Source organism: Stigmatopora nigra, chromosome 5 (assembly GCF_051989575.1).
Source record: "Stigmatopora nigra isolate UIUO_SnigA chromosome 5, RoL_Snig_1.1, whole genome shotgun sequence".
Taxonomy (NCBI): Eukaryota; Metazoa; Chordata; class Actinopteri; order Syngnathiformes; family Syngnathidae; genus Stigmatopora; species Stigmatopora nigra.
The window spans coordinates 9,927,987-9,950,220 of NC_135512.1; the positions used below are offsets into that span (position 1 = coordinate 9,927,987).

Sequence of the window (22,234 nt, forward strand, 5' to 3'; positions counted from 1 at the left end):
CCTGTAAAGGGACACCTTATAGAGGTGGCTGGCTTGATAACCATCACTCATCATGTAGTTATTTTTTTTTCTTGCATCAAGATGTGATTTTTTTTTTAATGCATTCAGATCAGACATACGGCAATACTTCTTTTCGTATGATCTGGGTTGTCTTTCTACCACAGGAAGCACAAAGAGGGTGAAGTATACCTATAAGCTTTAAAAATAGTGTGTGCCCAACTAGATGGGTCAACTCGGTCTCAGCAAGGTGGCGATAACAATTAAATCTAATGCCATGTGTCAGAAAATGACATTTTGGTGACGCTACAGGTGGTTAATCTGCCAACCAGTTCTAAAATCAAAGGTTTAATCCTCGGTGGGTTCTGACCTTACTGGACTTTTGCCAGTGTATATTCTTAAAAATCACTTCAACAGTATTTGTTCTTTGTATATTTTTTATTTTTGCAGTTTAATGATTATAAAGGACAATACGCTCAAAAAGGGATGCATACTTTTTTTTCCTAAATACGGGACAATTCCATTCTTCAAGTGATAGGTGGCAACCCTACTAGTTAGTTATCACTTGCCAAGGTTTAGCAACTTTGTTTTTGATAAGACACCCATATTCAAATGGTCATTGAGATGGAAAAAATGCATGCTGTCACTGTCTATCATTTGAATGGCCTGATCAGTTACTCTACAAGGCACGATGAGTAATAAAAGGCAATGAAAAAAAACAAAAAACTATATCACAATTTAAATGAACCGTTACAAACATGATAGTAAATACCATGTAATTTTATTGGGATTTGTAGGTACTTCCTTAAAGTGAGAGGAACAAATCTGGTTTAATGACAGGACTGTTTAGAATGGCCTGACAACATCTTGTGTTGAGTCGCTCAGAATGGTAATTACTGACAATTTAGTGACAACTCTTGGCCTGTTGAACCACACTTAATTAGGGCAAGGAAGATAGCAAATGTCAGTGATTTATTTCCTGAACTGTATTTTAATGTGGCATTTAGAATAGAACGTGCAAATGGGTAGGCGAATGTATTCTGTTTCTCATCCGGCCAGTTGCACTTCCCGTTTTAAGCTAAACCTTTTGACCTGCAAGTGTCATCACATTTATGATTCAGTTTGCCAGGTTCCTGATTAGAGTTTTCTTTTCCAGGGCGCTCACCGAACCTTCTGGATATGGATCATGGGATAATTGGGTCCTGGAAATGATTTTGAGGTAATGTTAATTTTGTCAGTGCTTGAAAAAGAAATCAATACATAAAGATGCTTATTGCATTTCCTTTATGACAATCGATCAATTATTTAAGTGTATGGCTATATAAGATATTAGTTAAAGATTTGTTTATGATTGAATGTTAACATTTAATGCATTATGGGAGTAATTTTAAAGAAAATTAGCAGCCAGAATGAGGCTTGGCACCAAATTAGAAGTCAGGATGAATGCAAAATAGCATTCGTTTAGTTTCCAAATGTAATTTTGAGGTGCATGAAGAAAACATAAAGTACGGTAATACAATTAGCCTTGAAGATTGGCAATGACAAGCCTTCAGTCATCATAAGAGGATAAATCTCTCATCTGCTTCCACCATGTTCGCAAAAATAGCCAGCCAATTCCTTTTGGCTTAGCGAAAATATATAAAGTATTACTCCTTTCCTCCCAGTGGAGTTATCTTAGATATTTTTTTCCAATGACGTGAATCTTATCACACTTCCGGAAGACTGGTTTATTTGATTTAATCTGTGTACATGAAAATTACCCTAGTCCTACATAAATTAAGATTTTTACATTGCAGCTTTCCCTGCATTATTCCGCCTGTATTTACACAACTGAAAGTTGGCATTAGGTAAGCACACAGTTATCATATGGGATTTGATATGAAGTGAATGAGATATTCAGAGATAGTGTGTCATAGTCCTTGTTCATATACCATATTCATCATGTAGTGTGATAACCGCCTTATCTTTACAACGTCATCAACATCAGATGAAATCCAAACGTTCATTTTGGTGGACATCTCTCTTCAGTACTTTTCCCAGCTATTAATATACAGAATCTTTGCACCACTTATTGACAAGGCTAAATGTCTCCTTTCCGATGTGTTACATCCTAAATATTGCCACGATTTGTTTGATTCTGTAGCTTTTGGTTCACCTTTGCATTTTTAAAATCCCTACTCTTGTTACACTTTTGAGTATATCACGGTTCTTGGTCTCATTTCCCTGGATTTGGGTCCATCCCTTTTTTTACCCTGATAGGTGTTTGAGATGTACCATAGTGAAAACCTGTTGAGCTTATTATATTTTATTTATTTGTAAATCTTAAGAAAAGTGTTTAATTTGTATTAGTTTCCTGGTCATTTTAATAGTGTTTTTGACATAAACTTGGATGCATTTTATCATTACATTGATGTACTTTTGTAATGTAATTTTACATTACTCGGCTAGACAAAAACACTGCAAATGGGCATAGGGACATTTTTCCTACCCTGATATAAAGATTCTGGTCCATTGTAACCGCCTCAGTTTTGTGGATAAAACCCAAGGCTTGTCATAAACTTTATGGAAACATCAAATACAATTCTCATATATTCAAGAAGGTCCCTGCCTGAAAGAATGCATGGAATTACTGTAGGTTTAAAGTTATAGCCAGCTTTCCACTGGATGATCAGCCTTGCCTTGTCTTTCCAGATGTTCGATTAATGTCCCATATGAAGTTTTTTATTTAAGACGGCATATTCATAGTCGAAATGAATTTAAAATGCAGCTGAAATGGATTTAATACAATTCCTCTAGGATCATCTCTGTCTCAATTAGACAGTATTCCTTAGAAAAGCCTCATTTCCAAAGTCTCTCTCAAACAACACTTCAGAGCCTAAAGTGTATTCGATATTTATCAGACTGAATGAAACGCAAACCAGCACGAAGCCAGAAAAAAAATGAACAATATCTTTCCCTTATCTTTACACTACCAATGAGTATACCTAAAAAAGGAAAATATTAATCATTACAGTACAAATCTACATAACATTCCTTGAAATGGAGAGAAAAAAATGTTTCTATGTATTTGTTATCTTCGTACAAATGAAGACTAGAAGCTATTTAGTTGATATTGTTTTGTCTTATAATGGAAAACACCATAATTTTAAATCCATTATTTTCCATTACATACTATGTTTAAAAGAGTAAATTCTGATAGCCACTTCAAGTACACATTCTATTGCCATTTACAGTAGTCAGGCAGCAACTTCTATTTAACCTTGAAGAAAAACTCAACCTCTTCATTTAACTCTTACCATATCAAATGTTTGCATGTATGTGATATTATAACTCTTATACTGTATAACCAATTCCACAGATTCATCCTTAGTAAAGGTGTCCCACTCACTATGTTTACAAAGGCCTTCTCAAGCATGACCCCTCATTATGTCCAGTACCGCCCCTTACAACCGACAAAAGCCCTTCAGGGCATCAAGCATCAGCGGCAGATAAAACACATTTGCATGTGATTTGATTATCCTTCATGGTTGATTCATGGCCCTGTGAGCCTCCTGTTAGGAGAGCATTTATGCAAGCCTGACAGACTTATTTGTGCATACTCTTTCTTTTGGATAGCTGAAACCATAAAAAAAACAACTTTTCCAATATTTTTCATTGGATTAATAAAATTACAAGCCTAAGGGTATCATCACTTCTATGCTTCATCATTTGGAGCATGCAATGGATAGATATAATAGATTAAATGAATAGACATTTAAATATAGCCGATGTCAACTATGTAATCCAAAGGCGTTTTTTTTGTGTGTTTTATTACCAAAGGTTCAGTAAAAGTATATTTCTGATTGTTCTAGATAAGAAATTGACACATGTAGCCACACTGAAATATAGTTTACAACTGGACTTAGTAATTAAAAAAATACTATACATGTAAATTGTGTACGGTATTAAAATGTATGTAAGTAATCACAATAACTCTTTTCTTAAGAATGACGAATTATTATTACAATCACAGATCAGAAAGGTTAACACGTTCCAGCAATCATACTACACCATGAATCATGCATCATAACCTTTCCGAACATAAATCTGACCTGAAACTTACACATATACAGCAAAAGTTTGATATTTTCAGTCTGAGTTAAATCACAGATCAAATTTTATCCACTAGAAAAAATATGGGCATATTTTTAATATAATAAACTGAAAATTTTGGGTTATTCCCGCAGGAGTTGCCTTGAAAAAACAGAAATTGCAAGGGATATATATTTATATATATATATATATGAATTTATGCGTGTATTTTTTTTAAAGGTTTTTCAGATGCTACACTCTCATGTTTGCCGGACTTGAGTGGGTTTGAGTGTGTGAGCGTATATCTGCAGGGCAGCTGTGTCCCCAATATGTGGGGACCTGACCCAGCTGTCACTAAGCATACTGGGAGAGGTCGTCCTGAAAGCACGGAATATATTGTATGTTCACGTCTCAGCAGAAACTTCCAGGCAATTGTCAGTAGATAATATAAACAAATGAGTCTCCAAATTATACGTCAAACTTGAATTCACAAACTATGTTACATATTTATTTACTTTTGGAGGAATAATGAGGGAAAAAAGTCACTGGATTTCAGGTTCAATATCTGATTCCTAGATATTTCTTTAAAAAAAAAATCTTTGTTAATTTTCATATAACATACCGTACAGTTTCTCAGTTAGATAGATTGTCAATTTTTAAATGTGGTTAAACTGAAAATGAAAACAAGAATCATTTAGCTGTTTAATATTCTACTAAATTTATACTTGTCCTTTCATAATAGGTTCATTAATTTGCTTTAATGTCACACACTAATTACATCTGTTCTGATAATCATCACATTCTTTCAATTGTAGAACACAGCATAAATTGTGCATCGTCTGTCCGTTTTCCCTTTAGTCTACAGTGCGCGCCCAGTGCTGTAGGGTTAAACATAATGCAGATGAGCCCTTTAAAGCAAATATGATCTGAAAGGCTGGCAAAGGCGAGGGGACGCAGCTGTCGGCGAAGCATGTCTTTTTTAAGGGCTGCCCCTAATGATTGCAGACAGTTGGCAGTTACGTAAGTGTTCACTTTTAGGCCACCGGGTTCTACACTGTGCAAGCCTTCTCTACTCTGGAACACAAGCAAAACAGGAAGGAAAAAAGACAGTGAGGAAGGTGGGGGAAGGTGGAAAAAAATGAACAGTGAAGCTGAGGCGCTGGTTGGCAAAGAAAGACCAAATTTACGCATCCACTTCTTAAAGACGTTAACAGCAAAGAAATGCATAGAGAAACTGACACATGAGGAATAAAAAGAAGGTGGATTTTTCTGTGAAAACACAAATATTTGCAGTACTGTGATAAAAGTTGGACCTTGGTTTTTCACGCTAAGAAAACATGCATTTTTTTCGGCTAAAATTGTACATGTTTGTGAAAAATCCACTTTCAAGCACTTTCCTACCCTAAAAGTTACTTTGTACCTTGGTATTCTTTTCACTCCATACTTACTTTGAGTACTTTTTCTTGTACTTAACTATTAATTTAAATTCTGAAATATTGGCATTGTTATGAGAATAAAGGTTTTAGCTACATTATGCACCTCTGGCTATGAACGAGCCCAGAAAGTAATATTATGTGCATTATTTGCAACATGGTAAGTATTACATGGTTTTGTTGTCTGTGGAGCTGAAAGTGCAGGCGTGGTTCTTACACCTGTTATTCATTTACGGCATAGAACGCTTGCTATACTCACTCGTGGACTCACAAGTGAATACACATGCTTTCACACACATGCTCTGACCACACAGTTTTTTTCTTCTTCTAACCGATGAAAATTTGCAATGTCACTCTCGTTATAATTGTTCACAGCAAACAGGCCAAGGTATTTGGATTTCAGTAAGTCAACGATTCAATTGTAAAACATTATAATCATTTCTATGATGAAATATAAGTGTGACACTATAAAATGATGGGCATCCTCACACTTGAATGCTTCGGTCTGGTCGAAATGGCTGAAATACTCTGACATTGTGATTGTTTGGTACATTGTTAATGCTTCCAACCAAACCGTGGTGTGCATTAAGAATGTGGATTAAAGTCCCACTGTCACATCAGAGGAAACTATATTGAATTCAATAAATTGGACAACTCCTAGTCTTTTTGTTGGTAAAATAAACCAAAGAAGCGCAAAAAGAAGATTTAATCCAAGTTTCAATTGCTTGAGGCCATGACATCAGAGGCAGTAACCGAAATAATGTATGAAGTAGGAGGCTTTTTTTTGCACGCGGCGTCCTCATTCATCCTTTTTTTTTTTCAAAGCAATGCAATCATTTTGATTGGAACAATGGCTAATATATGTTGTTTATGGAACAATGCCGGTTGTGTGAGAAATTGCTCCAACGCGGGTAGAAAACTAATTGAGCATATCAAGAAAGTGTCTTGTCACATCAAGAAAGTCCTTGTTGGAGTGGCACTTTACTTCAAAGTGGTCAATTTGGGTTGTGTTTTTAGAAAAAAATTGCTAACAATGCCACTGCAAGATTCTCAGGTCCTCCATGGTAATTGTAGATACATAGAGAATTATAGTACATATTATGGTGCAATCAAAATACCTCATTCATCCAATATTTGAGCCACTTATTCTCATAACGGTCACTAGAGCCTATTCCAGCCAAGTGCAGGACACAATGAGACTGAAAATAATCACGCTTACACTTACCCCTGGGGACAATTTGGAGTGTTCAAAAAGCCTGCCACGCATGTTTTTGGAATGTGGGAGGAAATCGGACTACCTGGAGTTAACCCATGCAAACATGCAAACTCCACACAGTGAGGTCTCACCTGCGATTGGACCCTTGACACCAAATCCTAACCCAGAACCCACCGGCAACTGGCTGGCAAACAATACAGGGTCTAGCGTATACATTTCTGGAAGAATGCCCACCAATTTTCTCCAAAACTTGTTTGTACCTTTCGGAAGTGGGCCCTTACAGATGTGTAAGTTACCCATGTCATTGGCACTAAAAACGACGCATAATATCACAGATTCTGCCTTTTGTACTAAGTTCTGTTAACAACTTTAGTTGTCCTGATCAGTCTGGATGATATGGTGTCCCAATTTTCCATAAAAACTTTGATCATGATCTGTCCATTAGTTGTCTCTGTGAATTTGCATGTTTTATTAGTGGTTGGATAGTCCAATTTCATACATTGCTGAGCTTACTCATTCAATTACAGTTACGAACAAGTTAGCAATAGTGACTGGTGTTTACTTGCATCCTTTGTTTATGCGTATTTGTAAGCCACTGTTTCAAAGAGGGAGCTACACCAAAAGAGCTATGTTGATTCCCTCAGACAGTGCATGTCACATGTAGTTTTTTACAGAGACATTTTCTTGAAAGTAATTTAGTGTCTTTAAATAACAAACTGTATAACAGACGTAGCTGCAAATTGCTTGTTTTAATTCATTTACATGATCCAGATCAGGTTTTAGGGGACTAAAACTATAGAGGCAAAGCATACAGGTTTAACACTTAGGTGTCCATTCACAAACTGCTACATGAAAAATGAAAAAATGAAGACACTTATATCACCAATAGCGACAAAAACCCAAAAAATTCTCTGGAAAATTGTGGTTCCAGAAAAGCCGAAATTTTACCTAAGAGTGAAATACATAAAAAAAGGGCTGTCATGTTGAATCAGAAGCCTTTATGTAGAGTCCCATGGGCCCCATGATGAAAACTTCTATTTATCTAGGGCAAACAATGCCAAGAGAGTAGCAAATGCGTAGACAGGAGCTTTAAAGCCTCTAAACCTCATTAGCATATTTAACTTTCTGCATCCCCAGAAATCTGTGACACACTGGCGAGTTTGTCTCCTGCCTCATCATTCTAAATTCTAAATGGATTACCCTCACCAACACCCCCCAACCCAATCTCTGACACGTGGTTAGGAAACAGATTCGATTAACGAAAAAAATGTAATAAATAATAACTCATAGGGCCGCTTGTCAAGGCGCGATCGCTAATCTGTGAGGGAGGATTTGAATAAGTCCTCCGTGCCTCTGCTTTCTCTCTTTCTCTCTCTCTCTCTCAACACTTTTCAGTCTCTCTCATCCCTCTCTTGGCGGCCGCCTAAGAAGGAGGGCGCCTCTTCGAGAGCCCATCGTGCTAAGTGAGATTAATTTCAACATCATAAATAACCGGGAGCAGGTCACAGGAGGGGTCTAAGAGAGTGTGTTGCCTTTCACCAACAAATGTACTTGACTTTGCTTTACCATTTCAAGCCATGCTTTTAATCCAGTCTTTGTTTTTGTGCAGTTTTAAAAGTGGCGGACTGGGATTTCTCATAATGACATGATGCCTGCATTGTCCTTGCTTCTGTCATTTAAATGGGTGTCTCAATGGCGCCTAATAAATAATCTGTCCACCATTCCGATAATTCCCGTTATCCTTATAAATGTCATATTCCCAACATAGAAACACCACACTTTGTAGTTCACCATAGCTCAAAGGATCTTGAACAATTTGTTAAATTGCTTGTGCAAATGTCCCTTTGTTACCAATTTCATTTCATTTACTATGTAGTTGACCTTCAAGGCCATATTATAGACATGATAGTTTTAAATATTAACAAACCATTCCAGACTGTGTTGAACTGTTTAGGTAAATGACAGGACATTTAAGGTTTTATATTTTCCAGGCAGCGCAGGTGCTTTCTGGCGTAAAAAGCAGCTAAGTAGATTTTCATGCCCGTGCAAACTACGCTGCATGTGGTTTGAAATTTGTCAAACCACTCTGTGCTCAGAGAGGCGTACAAACACGGCCACGGTGTGTCCTTGAACACACATAGTATACATGTACATAAAACAATTTAGCAGATAAAAGGTACACTTAGACTATGCTGCTGCATGTATACACACATTGCAAAGTAGAGTCTTTAATTAAAAGTGCATGCCTTGAACATTTCCTTCAGAATTAGAGCATGTCACCAACTAATAGGGGGATGTGATCAGGAAGTCATTTTAACATACCTAATTTAAAAAAAAAAGAAAGAAAAAAAATAGGGGAAGGAACATGCTGAGAGAACGGACCTCTGCCCAAGCAGCCAAATTAAATTTGGACCTATGGCTTTTGATCTATTGACCTCTAAACTTAATCACCTCTCCTGTTTCATATTACAAACATATCCCACAAATTCTAATCACCTCTCCTGTTTCATATTACAAATATATCCCACAAATTTTATAATAAACAATTTCTTTGTTCTTGATTTATCTTGAACATAAACAGACAAAAGACATACATATGAGGTATAGTACATAACCACTGTTATTTGTTTCACCTAATGAGAGAGGTAACAATGAAAAACACTGCCAGAATTTCTTTCTTTTTGTACCTATATTTTCAACAATAATTGTGGTTAACCCATTTCAAATCCTACCAAATTCATTGAATTAATGCAATACTTTCCATCCTGCATGTTTCAAGATATACACCCAATGCAAACACCAACTTCTCTCAGGTTATAGGGTTCAAAGATTTTTACAAAAACTTAAAAAGTTCAATATATAAAACCCCCGGCTATATCCTTCATAGTGTTTGTTGCTTTTATTAAGGTGAAATGGCTGCACAAACTGCATTTTTGCACACACACACACACACACGCAAAAAGACCAAATGCTCCAATTTTAGATTGAATAATACATGATTCCCGCGTTAGAAACGCTCTGAGAAGAGAGTTAAAAAAAAAAAAAAGAAATCCGGCTAGCAATATAATTTAAACAGGATTGACCTAAACTCAAACAACCTGCCTTGGTATCTGACTTAGCGTGTGTTGGGTCTCTATTTATTTGTGGATGTCAGGGCCTGTTCCGCCTTGTTTACTGTTAAGGGGATGAAAATGAACAGCCAAATAGTCCTTCTTTTATAAGCCTGTTTATGCACACTAATTCTGGAGGCTGTTTTGCAAGCACAGCAGTACTGCTGGATTGACTCAATCAACACAACGACACTTTGCGACTTCATGACACATGCACATCATCATCACCGAGAACAAAAATATATTTAAAGACACATCTAAATGTTGTGCGGCAATAGTGAGGCATAGTGACCTTTAAGTCAAGGCTGTGAAAAAACAGAGCCCTTTTATGCACTTAACTTTTAATCTACATCACCTTTGCAATACTTTCAGTATGTGACAGTTTTTGATGCCAACATTCACTTAACGTTCATAAATCATTCACTATAAATCAAGCACACATGCTTTGAAATTGCATTCCTCATATAGAAACCCTACCGCTTGATGTTAGAGGACCTTTTCATCTGTTGGCTTTTCATCTTGTGATAAGAAAACCATACCTTAAAATTACTTTGAATTAAAGTTTATTGACACCAATAACAGACTGAATATGTGCACTAATATTCCTTATTTTTAAAAATATAATTTAAGTTCATAGTATGAATGGATAGAAATGCATGTACATATGCATAGAAATATATGGTTAGTTTGCTCTGATTCTTAGCCATTAAAGCACTATTCCCATAGGATGCTACGCTTATATAGTTTCTTCTGTTTGTCTCTGAGGACCTGGTTTGTACAGAGCCTTATGTGTTAAGCGTGTTAGCCTTGATACCTTTTGCTTTTTCAAGGGCTCTCAAGCGAGAGCACCAACTTGATGGCATCTTCCTCTTTCTTAAAGATAGGGCGTATAGATGCAAACAGAGAGAAAATCTTTGCCGGCTCATTCAAGTCTCTTATTATTATTTTTATGATTATTATTTTATCATTTTTATTATTACTAGCTTTGCTTGGCTTTCCCTTCACTAGACACTTCGTTCTGTGTCACCGTACCATTATCTACACTTTGTCTGACATAAATTCTTTATGAATTTGGGAGACCTGAGAGTCCAGACCAAAGCCTCACACTGAAAAATGTGACCCAGATCGAATTTAAAACCACATATGAAAGTAGGATAGATCCGAAATGAAAAAAAATGTCCGCTTCTTGCAAGTCGTCTTGAGCCGACCGTCAGGAAAGTGTTTCTCTAAAATGGAAAACAATCTGAATTGGGTCAATTCAGCATGTGAACATAGCCAGTAAATACTAGTACTAATATCTAATCACTGATTTATAATATGGCAATTGTCATTCATTCATTTACTGTTTCACTTATCCTAACAAGGGTGGTCATTTATCAATTAAAATACTTATATTAAACCTTCGGTTGTTCTTGTCATGGTTGTTTTATTGCATTTTTAGATTCGCAATATCCCCATGGGATATGTAGAAGTATCTTTCCAATATAGGATCAGCTTAGAATTTGTTTGAAGTAGAAATCCTTTTGCGTGTGTCTTGTCAGTTGCTGACTTGATTGACATCGACAAGGCTGAAGTGTTTACCAGGGGACAATGCGTGTCTGTTATTTCAGTTTTCACAGTGAGAGTGATATTCAGGTAGTACCTTTGCCCTCACACCATGGGTGACCCCCCGAAAGAAAGCATCTAAAACAACACATATTGACAAGAGGAATACACCCTCAAGGGTGCAACAAAGAAATCGTTTGTTTGACGTGTCTTTGCAAAGGACTTTATTCCTTGCTTTATTTATTTAGCACGATATCACATAGTATATTGACATTTTTGCTTTGCAAATGTTGAGCGCATAATAATGTCATTTTACATCTGTTGAGCTTAGATTTAAGGCACAGTGCTTTTGCCTTATGATTGGATTGGATTGGATAACTTTATTCATCCCGTATTCGGGAACGCCAGACTTCTGCTTGCATCAAAATTTTGAATTTGTGTTCACTTTTGTTTACTTTGAGTGTGATTATGAGAGACAATAAGAAAGATATTTTTCTTATTAATTCAAGCCCACTATGCATATATGAAATTGCATGACCGGGCTGTTTTTTATGTTTGGGAAAAGAGACATTTTTTGACGCTGACTCTTGAAAAGGGTCTGTCAAGGAGCTTCATTTGACTCTGCTGGGGGAAAGGGCCTGAAATCCATGGTTGATTTTTTTCAAACCTTGACAGAACATCAGAAATGTGAAGGGCCCCATCAGAACATCAGACAAATCATGAAGATAGGTAGCTTATCAAGACTAAAAATGTCCTAGTAAACATTGGGCAAGAACCCATTGGCCTATCTGGTAACGTCACAAAACTGCAAAGTTTTGTGTCTTGTCATTCTTTGAATAAGTATTGTTGTTGTGGCCCAATTCATTCATTTATTTAATGGTAACAGGGGGTGCTAGAGCCTATCCCATCAAACTACGGGCACCAGGAGGGGAACACCCTCAATTGTAATTGAACAGTAATATTGAATTTCAATAACTACCACAATTTGCACATATGGTGCTTGTTAATTGCTGAAGATTTTCTTCTTCTCAAGATTTTTTTCCCTCATACTAAAAAAAAAGATACAAATCCCAGAAGACAACTTTCTTAAGATCATAATTCACAGTAAATCAAAGTCATTGCATTATTTAAAGAGGATTTAGCTGTAATGTCATAGCAATTACTCAATAAGGTCATCTAGGGGTGAAGTCTTCACTCGGGGGCTCCAGCCTACCGTGAAACTGGGAATGCTTCCAGCTTCTTTCAGAATTAAAAGAAAAAAAAATGCCAAAGATTAGATATTCATATCTAACCCTCCTGCAGTTTAATATAAACGGAATGTGTGCGCAATCAGGCTAATTCTGTATATTTATAGTACTCCATCCATATGTGTAATTATACATTAGGAATAATGTAATTTGAACAACCCGTACTAATTTTCACGTGCCGTTAAGAGACAAGGGCCATTAAACTGAAACTCCCATATAAGAAGGATAGGGCTTTTCTGATGTCTTGTTGGATTACAGAGACTATGTCACACAAGAGGACCTACTGTATGTCTGCAATAAGCAGTTTCACTGCCCCAACTGTCTCTTTTCTACAGACGTTGATTCATTATGTGACAATAGCCACTGATAATCGAACAAGAGTTTGTATTCTGCATTATGTTTGTCATTTATAAGCCACACAGTCAATTTTAAAGTAGTCTAAACCCAACATTGCGCTATGTTGATAATATTTTGAAGCACTAAAAAGACAATATTCATTTTTTAAGTACTAGCAAAATCCTACCAGTTACTCATATACTGTATTCAAGTATAACTATGAAAATAATAATTCCCCTTCATTCTTGCAATTCTAAAATTCTTGTACAACCTCACATTTATTTGAATGCTTCTGTTCATTTCTTTCATTTTAATTATCCCTTAATTGTACCAAAAGCATTTTACTCCATCCTGTGGGAAGACAAACTGATTGAATGGTGAACATTAAATAAATGAAATAGTTAACTAACAAAGCATTGTGCCTATTTGGATTACTACTCTGTCATTCCCTCATTATAAAGGCCACTCCATAATGATCCCATTTTGGAGACTCATTCCCTGAAATAATCTGCGCCAAGAGCAAATAGCTTGCGCCCGGTGATTGACTTTGCCAGACATTTCCTCATTTTAGTTGCAGTGTATAAGGCAATTACAATAGGCTGCATTTAACCGGACAGGATAAGGAGTGTGAATAAATGGGAGATGGCAAAAGAATTTACCCAACCACAAAATCACACTATTGTCTACATATGCGTTGTATTATTGGACGTACCGAAACGAAAATTCAGTCCGAAACTAAAAGCTAAATATGAAATAACGACTTGTTAATCATATATAAAAACAAACCAGTCCTTAAAGTCCACTGTGGGTCCTGATTTTTGTTGCAACCGATCCAAGACAAACAGTTTAACCAATGATATTATTGCAAAAACAAGCACTACCTGACTGCAAATAATTACACCTGATTGGAGAAAAAGTGTTGTCTTGTTTTAGTGGATTGAAATCCTGCACCCACTTCAGCCCTTTGTGAAATAGTAGTAAATAACCAGTTGCATACTTTGAATATTGCTGCCATTCTATTCCTGTTTGGTGCGTGCTATACTGCCAGACTTGGGTGGCCTGGACGTTGACAGAGAGAAAATAGATGGGGTCTATACTTTTGTTGGAGAGGTTGGGTTGTCACGGGAGCTGGTGCTGAGATGACTCAGTGAGTTTTGGGCATTGTGTGAATTGGGTGCCGTGAAAACTACCTTCCCAATGCCTTCAAGAAAGAACAATAACTGCTTAGATGTCCCTTCAGCCAGTAATCTTGACAATTTAAGCCACCCAATAGTTTTGAGTAATATTGTCAATTTACATCACCCAATGAATGTCTGTATATTGTATATTTTTGGACAACACAATAATTTTCGGGGCGGCCCAGCGGATGAGTGGTTAGCGTGTCGGCCTCACAGTTGGGGACCTGGGCTCGAATCCAGGTCGGTCCACCTGTGTGGAGTTAGGGTCTCTCTGGGCCTGTGCAGGTTTTCAATGGATACTCCAGTTTCTTCCCAAATTCTAAAGATATGCATGGTAGGCTGATTGGACACTCTAAATTGCCCCTAGGTATGAGTGTGGGCATGAATGGTTGTTCATCCAAATCTGATCAGCGCATATGTTGCACAATTTTTTTTTGTGTCATCAGGATTTACATTTTAATTGTGCTTGGGTAACTGTAAAATATGCGTCAGTTCACATACAGATGCACAACATGCACATATGGATCCACTTTTACATAGTAATGAGGTCATTTTTATGTTAGAGCTATACAAACAGCCTGTCACAGCAAGGGGCTATGTGGGAAATTGGGAAGGGTTACTTATTTGCACACTATTAGTTTTAAAATTGCTGGTAAAAAAACCTGGGAAAAATCAAACAAAAAAACAGTTCAACTGTTTATGGTGTCCTCGCACGCTATATCTTACTCACATGACAACAGAGGAATTCATATGAAAAGAAATATGCATGCATGCATGCTGCTTATATGCTTGCACATGTGGAAGGCACATCCACTGGCATGCATGCGCATATAGTCAAATGATTGTTGCACAAGCAAGCATTTTAATGACGCACACTGAATGCAAATAACCGTGCACTGTTGAATTACTTAACAAATGTTATTTATCGCATAATTAAAAATGTTTTTAGATCCTTTGGACTTAAAAGAGCTTTGTTCAAATACTCAAAAATATCATATGGCTGTTTAAATAGGATAGACAATGACTTCACCTCTAAACAGCAATGAAAACATGCAATATGGCAACTATATTGTCAGTAAATTCAATACAGGCATAGGAAAAAGGAGTTCATAATAGCTTGAATGGGTCCTTATAAGTAACAATTAAAATGATTGATTGCATATTATTCCCCATTAAAATGCAGAATATTTGTGACATTTAATTTTAAAGCATTGAGATAGGAAATCAGCAAGCATTCATTGAGGAGGAAAAATATATTTCATGGTCTCAATTCTTGCTCCACCTCAGACATGGAGATGAACATCATTTCTTGTCTGTTTCCAACAATAATCAAGGTCTCAGGATCAAATCAGAAACGGTCTGAAAATCCAAAGCAGGACAGTAGTGACAGTGATTCCAGCAGCCTGTTAGCTTCACTCACATTTTTTATCTTTTCTTGTCTTCTGCAGCGAATATGAACGGCAGGCGGACCAGGCCGTGACGAGTGGAAAAAGGAAATGTCCAAACCAATATCCTGTCTGGGGCACATACAGCCTCCATCAGGCTGTATCGGTAGATCTGGTGCATGGTGTACATTTGGAATAGGTGGAGGTTTGACAGAGGTTTGAATATATTTCATTTTCTTTCATTTTATATATGCAGCATGTCGAATTGGGATAGCATATTCATGGCAGTGCAGTTTCAACTGATATAATGTGTGCACAGAAGCTTGATTGCCATTTTTTGGTTAATTTTAGAGCACTGTGAATAAAAATAAATGTTTTTTTTAACTGCAAAATTAATGGATCATTTTTAGAAAGCAATTACTTAAATAATTTATTATAGTTAGGCAGACAGTGTTTTGTGATAACTGAACACATGTTATTTTGTCAGTTTTTCCACAAGCTAACAGAGAAGAGCAAAAATCAATCAACAAAATAAAAAATAAGGACAAAAGAGGTATGAAGAAAAAAAACTAACAGAAAAAATGATGGGTTTATAAGTGCCAAAATGCTATTCGGGTCTCTCTCCATCTTGTCTCATATGATCCTAAAATACAGCAAGCTTAGGGACTGTTCTTATGTATTTTGCATTTTTAGAATACTAGTTCATTATACTAACTGATAATTTAACACCAAATTCATAGTGACAATGCCAGAATGTAGTGTATTCAAGGTGGTGACAAAGTGGCCATTATATGAATGCATATTTCTGTCATTGCAAGATATTCTCAAGGAGTGTATTATTATAATAAGGTAAATGTTCCAAGATAGTATTGTGGATGTACAACACTCAGTTTAACATATTTTCGTTGACAGCAAGCAGCACATCTCAATGTACAAACTAAATAAGAAATGACTGAATAATCTAATAAAATAGATTTAGAATTACTTTCCCTGAAAATTAGGAGCAACCACATTTAATTTCTTTTGGTAAGATATATACTTTACTAATTCAAGGTATAAATATGTAATGTTATAATAACACTTTTGAATTAATGATTTTGTTAGAAAATTATATTTACTCAAACTCAAAGATGTGTTATAGAAATGTTAAATTTTAGTTTAATAAACACTATTAATTTTCAAAAATGCCATGCAGTCATAATTGTAATTCATCAATGAATATAATCTCCGTGGGAATAACTACATATGGAAAAGCAACACTATAACCTAGTTAACAACCTAATCAGACTATTTAGCGACATGATGTTATTATGTGAACCCGAGTTAGAACAAAGAAAGACTTTAGTCAAATTAATTTTGTTATTGTTTATTATTTTGCTTTCTTGCTTTTTTATACTTTGACTGGATAGAACATTTATTTATCTACACGCCTGAATATCGCTCATCCTTATTATAAAGATCATGCATTTCCCCCGGCATAAATTGTAGGGGGGGGTAAAATGGTGATTTTTTTCCCCAGTTTTTCCCCCTCTCTATTCTTAACTCTTTTTCTTTCTTTCATACATTTTTTTTCTTTTTTTAGCGTGCTGTGTTATTCAAATTAAGGAATGGTTACGGATAGGAGCTAACATTTGTGTTTGGGGATCTTCGTACACAAACCAAAACAAAAAGACAGACCCGGTCATCAGCATGGGGTGCAACGTGCAGCTGCCCTGCTAATGAGATTTTAAAACGGGCCATAGTATTCCTTTAAATTGCTCTTAGATGGAGAATTTTATGCTTCATGTGTTGATGTATTTTAATGAAGAGGGAGATTTGGGGATTGTACTGCATGCTTGCATGTGTGTGTATGTGTGTGTGTATGTGTGTGTCTGTCTATCTTTTTGACAACAATAGCCTCCAGCTACAACCAAAATACGTTCTCTTTTGTGAACTCACATGTACAAAAAGAAGAGGGAAACGTGTAGGCGAAAAAGAAAGAAAACCACCACAAAATATCTCATTTTTAATGGGTTTTTGAATTTCTTACTTTGTACTTACTTTTTGACAAATCAGAAATTAAGAATGCCTATTTTTATATCTATAGTCTTTATTTTCTAAACTGTAGTTTATAAAAGGAAGAGATCAAAATTTCACAATAATCATTCCATTTATTTTAAATTGACTTTTTTAAGCATGTATTAGATCCAAACACTATATTTTTGTCTACTCTAAATTGTTATAAGTACTATGATGCTGGAACTGCAACATTATTTTCAATTCATTTCTATCTGGACATTTTTCCTTTATATGTCTTGTATAGGAATACATTCATACATTAAAAGCAATGCAACAAAATGGAAATTGATATTTTAAATCTTGATCCCCAAATCTTTACACCCACATTGCTAAGAATTGAACATTGCTAAATAATGATGTGATCCAGCCACTGTGTACTACAACAACACAGCCAAAACAGCCTTTTCATGTGAACCTCACATCACAATTAATACAAAGAGATAATGTTTGAATTTACCCATTGAGGAAGTTGTGAAGGAAACAGAAATGCAAAAAAAGCTTCTCGTATTTAGTGCACGATGTTACTCTGTGTCCATGTCACCAAGTGAATCAATGCACCAGAGCACAGAACAAGAAAGACTGTGATTACACACTTAAATGGGACTTTATGTATATGAGTGCGTGTTTATATGTGTTAGTTGTAAAAAAAAAAAAAGACTGGACAGAGACGGAGGGTTACAGGCCTGCGTAAAGCCATCCTTTGTATCTTTGATACAAGCTTTTGTGGTTGTGGGGGTCGTGGGGTGGAACATCAGCATGAGAAAAGATGGCAAGGGCTATGTTGCTCATCATTGACACTTTACTGAAAAAGCCCATAGATGAAAAAAATAATAAAAAAAACAGCCAGCCTTTCACTCAAATGCACAAACTATAGACAGGCAAAAAGTGTGTGGTAGAATTCAAGAATGTCAGTGTGTGAAAAAGGAATTACAACATTAGACAAATCTGGATATATTACCCTGTGGATAAATACAAACATTTCCAACCATTTTTTATATTTTTGTGTGGGTTTTGTGTGTGTGTAAAGTGCACACGTGAAGGCACCTTCAGGCCTTATATGGCCTACAGTCTAATTAGAGAGTGTGTCTGTGCCATCCTCTTGTCTTTAAAATCCTATTTCAAAGCCAGTGAAGGAGAAAGCTTATTTTTGGTTGGAAGTCTATTGGGTGTTTTTTTTTTACCCCCAAACCTCCTTCGACTGAAGAATGAGGTCAACAAGAATGCGACACCAGTGATGTATACGCTTGAAGGCATCACAAGATAGAAACAAAGTTTGACAAAGCCTTTTCGTCGTTATGCTAAATTTCGACACAAACTGAATTATTGTAATGCTTGGCGCCAAAATTGTATTTAATGAAGTAATCTTTTGTTCTAGGTTTTGTTTGTTTGGTTCTTTTTTAGGGATAAACACTGCCCCCATGTGGAAAAAACAACACATTTAATTGCTGAGTGCTTTCTCTTTGAGGCCCGTATAAAAATGGTAGTAGCTTATATCTGAAATGCAAAAGAAATCCAACTACTAACTTGTACCATAACCATTATGGTCCAAGGCCATGTGGAAACAGCAATTTAAATGTATTTTACGGAACATAATTTGTCATTTTAAAATGTGCATGTTGAATGCATACATTTAATCTTTTCATGTAAATGTTCTCCCCTTTTCTTTAAAGGGGCGGAAGGTATTCCCAGCCTGAAAATGACAGCAGAACAAGTAAGGCCTTTCCACTTTCTTATTGAAAGATATGCTACCCTCTAGTGGGAATTTTTGAAATTGCAAATATTGTGATTATAGTATATCAAGAGTATACATTTAATCACTCTCAGATTTTAACAAATATATTTACTAGTTCACTTTGATGATACTTTATCTTAACCCATCAAGTATGTGCTTCTATTTGACAAGAATTGTGGCTTCTAAAGAAAGCTTCACAATGAAAGCCACTTCTATAAATGTATCTATAGGCCTAGAATAAAGATACAAATGTCTCACCACCCTTTTTAAAAATCTTTGTAGGCTTCATTCATTACATTTCAGCTTCTTTTAGTTCTTGTGTTTTCCCCGGGGTTTTTCTCCTTTCAATTTCCTCCACACGGAGTTGAAATGTATTAATTTCATCATACATTCTAAACTAAACCGCTATATTCCACTCACATACACACACACAAACACACACACAGTAGCCCATTGATCACAACATCAATGTACATATTTGTTTGCCAATGCAAAATTAAGTCTTGGAGTGGCTGACTAATAATTGTGTACAACACCTTCCTCCGGTCAAATCTGGAAAACAGAGTGTGATTCCTTCCCCTGTTTCATGCAAGCACTGTGAGGGGCGAATGCTAAATGGGGTCTAGACAGATGAGAACCGGGGCACGCCACGCTACTTCACTTTCCTTCTCCTTCAGCTTGACAGGACCTGAATTACAATAAATGATAGCCCTCCTTGGTCACAAAGCGTTTTGACCTACCACCGTCACATTTTGTACTCTCTCACCCAATGCAACCCCCCTTTAATGGGTCCCACATGGGCAGCCACGTTCCCTAAGGACCCCGTTGGCAGTGAAGGCCGCTCCCACTAGATGGAAAAGCCTAACATGACGTAAAATAGCAGAAGAAATCAGACAATTGTGAAAATATGAATTGTCCATTGAATACTGCTATTTACTTTACTTTCTGTAAATGTACAGCCAAATATAAAGCTTGATGGGGGGATTGGAAGTCATGATACACAAGCCAGGGGAGTGGCAACTGCCATCTATGTGTTTTTATGAGCCCCTTGATATTTTTCAGATGACACCTTCATATATTTTTCACCTTCTGACCTGTTTTATTGCTGCAGATCTACATTTAATCACAGTGTCAATAAAATATTTTTTTTTCCAAAAGGAGAGACGGGATTGTACAGAAGGGGAGAGTTGGTGACCTTCCTGCAACCTACATTGGGGGTCAGGTATGTCACTTTTTTAATTTGTCATGAGTTTTGTATCAAATTGTGTGTGTGTGTGTGTGTGTGTGTGTGTGTGTGTGTGTGTGTGTGTGTGCTTGAGTCTTGCAGAAGGACTACATATATATTTTCTGTTTTTGTTTTTTAAGCTTTGCCCTAATTTAATTTGTATAATCATAATGCTGGCATACAAAACCGGCAGAATAAGATTGTATGTGTTTACTAACATTGCTTCAGTAAAGGTAGTGTGAAGTGGGTAGATTTTTATTCGAATTTTTGACATTCGATGCCATTGTAAAATATAGAATCAAATATCTATGTTCTGCGGGAAAGTTGTCAGAGGATTAGTTAAAATTTATGACCAGTTAAAACAAAAAGTTACATTTTTTTCTCCCATGACATGCTAGAAAAATATACATATAGTTAAAGTTAATAAAATATGCTACCATTATAACTTGATCATTATATTGGCATACTGATAAAGCCCAGTTGGAATATTTCTACCTTTGCAAATTGAAATAAGAATTCAAACAGTTTTGATATAACATACTATTGATCAATCAGAGGCAGTGAATAAAATAAGTAAATAATTTTTGGGCCTTTTGGAAGTGTCCTTTTTGTCTTATATGGATAAATACTAGTTGGTATACTTGTCTTACTGATGCTCAGAAAAGCATTCTTTTGAGTGCACATGTGAATTAGACCAATGCCATTGCCAAAATTCATTTATCTCTTTTCTGAACAAACCACATTTTGTAACAGGACTAGAAATGAATAACATTTGTGTTTTTAATCCTTTTTCCCGTTAGATGGCAGTATTGTGTCGTCAAATGAACTCAATGAAATACCATTTTCCATAGGCATTTTTGTAAATCTCATTTTTAACACACTTTGGAATGAAGATCGAACATAAACCACAGTTAATAATAAAATATTGTAACAAAAATAATATAACAAATTCAATTATATCTTAGTATTGTTTTTATAACAAGATGCTCTTGAACAAAATGCCTCCCAGCATTTTTAACATACAAGTCAGAAGGACCGTTCGTTTGTATGAGTAGTTGTGCGTAATAAGATTAAAATTTCTTTGAAATACATTGCATGCAAAAGAATAGATAAACAAAAAGCAAAAAGACAAATACTAGATATGTTACATATAGTTTAAACTTATAATTTTTTTTCTCCATTCACACAATTCCAAGAGTTAAAAAAAAGTAATTGTACATTTTCATTTGTTTTATTACCTGTAACTCATAGGAGATTTTTTTGCTGAATGAGTGAAGTGTGCTGTCATGTGCAAGTATTACCCACAATGGCCAGGGAACCATCTAAATGTGTAGCCAGGAGACATCGAGGCCATCACATTACCTTTACATGTAGTCTCGAAGATATCTAAAAGCTTCGGAAAGTTACACTATAATTTGTAGTTGATTTTGACTATAGTTCTCAGAAAATTAATTTTGTTTTAGAGTTAGGCAACTACATAAAGGTTCACTTATTGGTTTGATGTCATGTGCAATAGGTGAACACAAAGAATGCATAAGGTTGCATGGCTTTAGTATTTTTTTGTGTTTTTTTATGCAATAGCTTTTCATCTTTTTCGTATTACTTTTACCAATCATTGGATCATGTATTTGATCTATAGTTAATTTGGGATGATATATTTTATTCTTGACTTAGGCCTTAGGATAAAGCTTTGCTTATTGT

The 22,234-nt window shown here is 35.9% G+C and overlaps 2 protein-coding genes across 4 annotated transcripts in view; both read left to right on the top strand.

Moving 5' to 3' along the window:
- Positions 1–19,288, top strand: part of LOC144196444 (uncharacterized) — a 61,314-nt gene extending 42,026 nt beyond the window's left edge. For all 3 annotated transcript variants that reach the window (XR_013326325.1, XR_013326322.1, XR_013326324.1), the window contains 3 exons: positions 1,154–1,216; positions 15,582–15,734; positions 19,247–19,288. The gene's annotated coding sequence lies outside the window, so the exon portion shown is untranslated. The remainder of the gene's footprint in view (positions 1–1,153; positions 1,217–15,581; positions 15,735–19,246) is intronic.
- Positions 19,289–20,461: 1,173 nt separating this feature from the next.
- The window catches only part of nr5a2 (nuclear receptor subfamily 5, group A, member 2), an 80,210-nt gene continuing 78,437 nt past the window's right edge, over positions 20,462–22,234 (top strand). The window contains exon 1 of the mRNA XM_077717488.1: positions 20,462–20,530. The gene's annotated coding sequence lies outside the window, so the exon portion shown is untranslated. The remainder of the gene's footprint in view (positions 20,531–22,234) is intronic.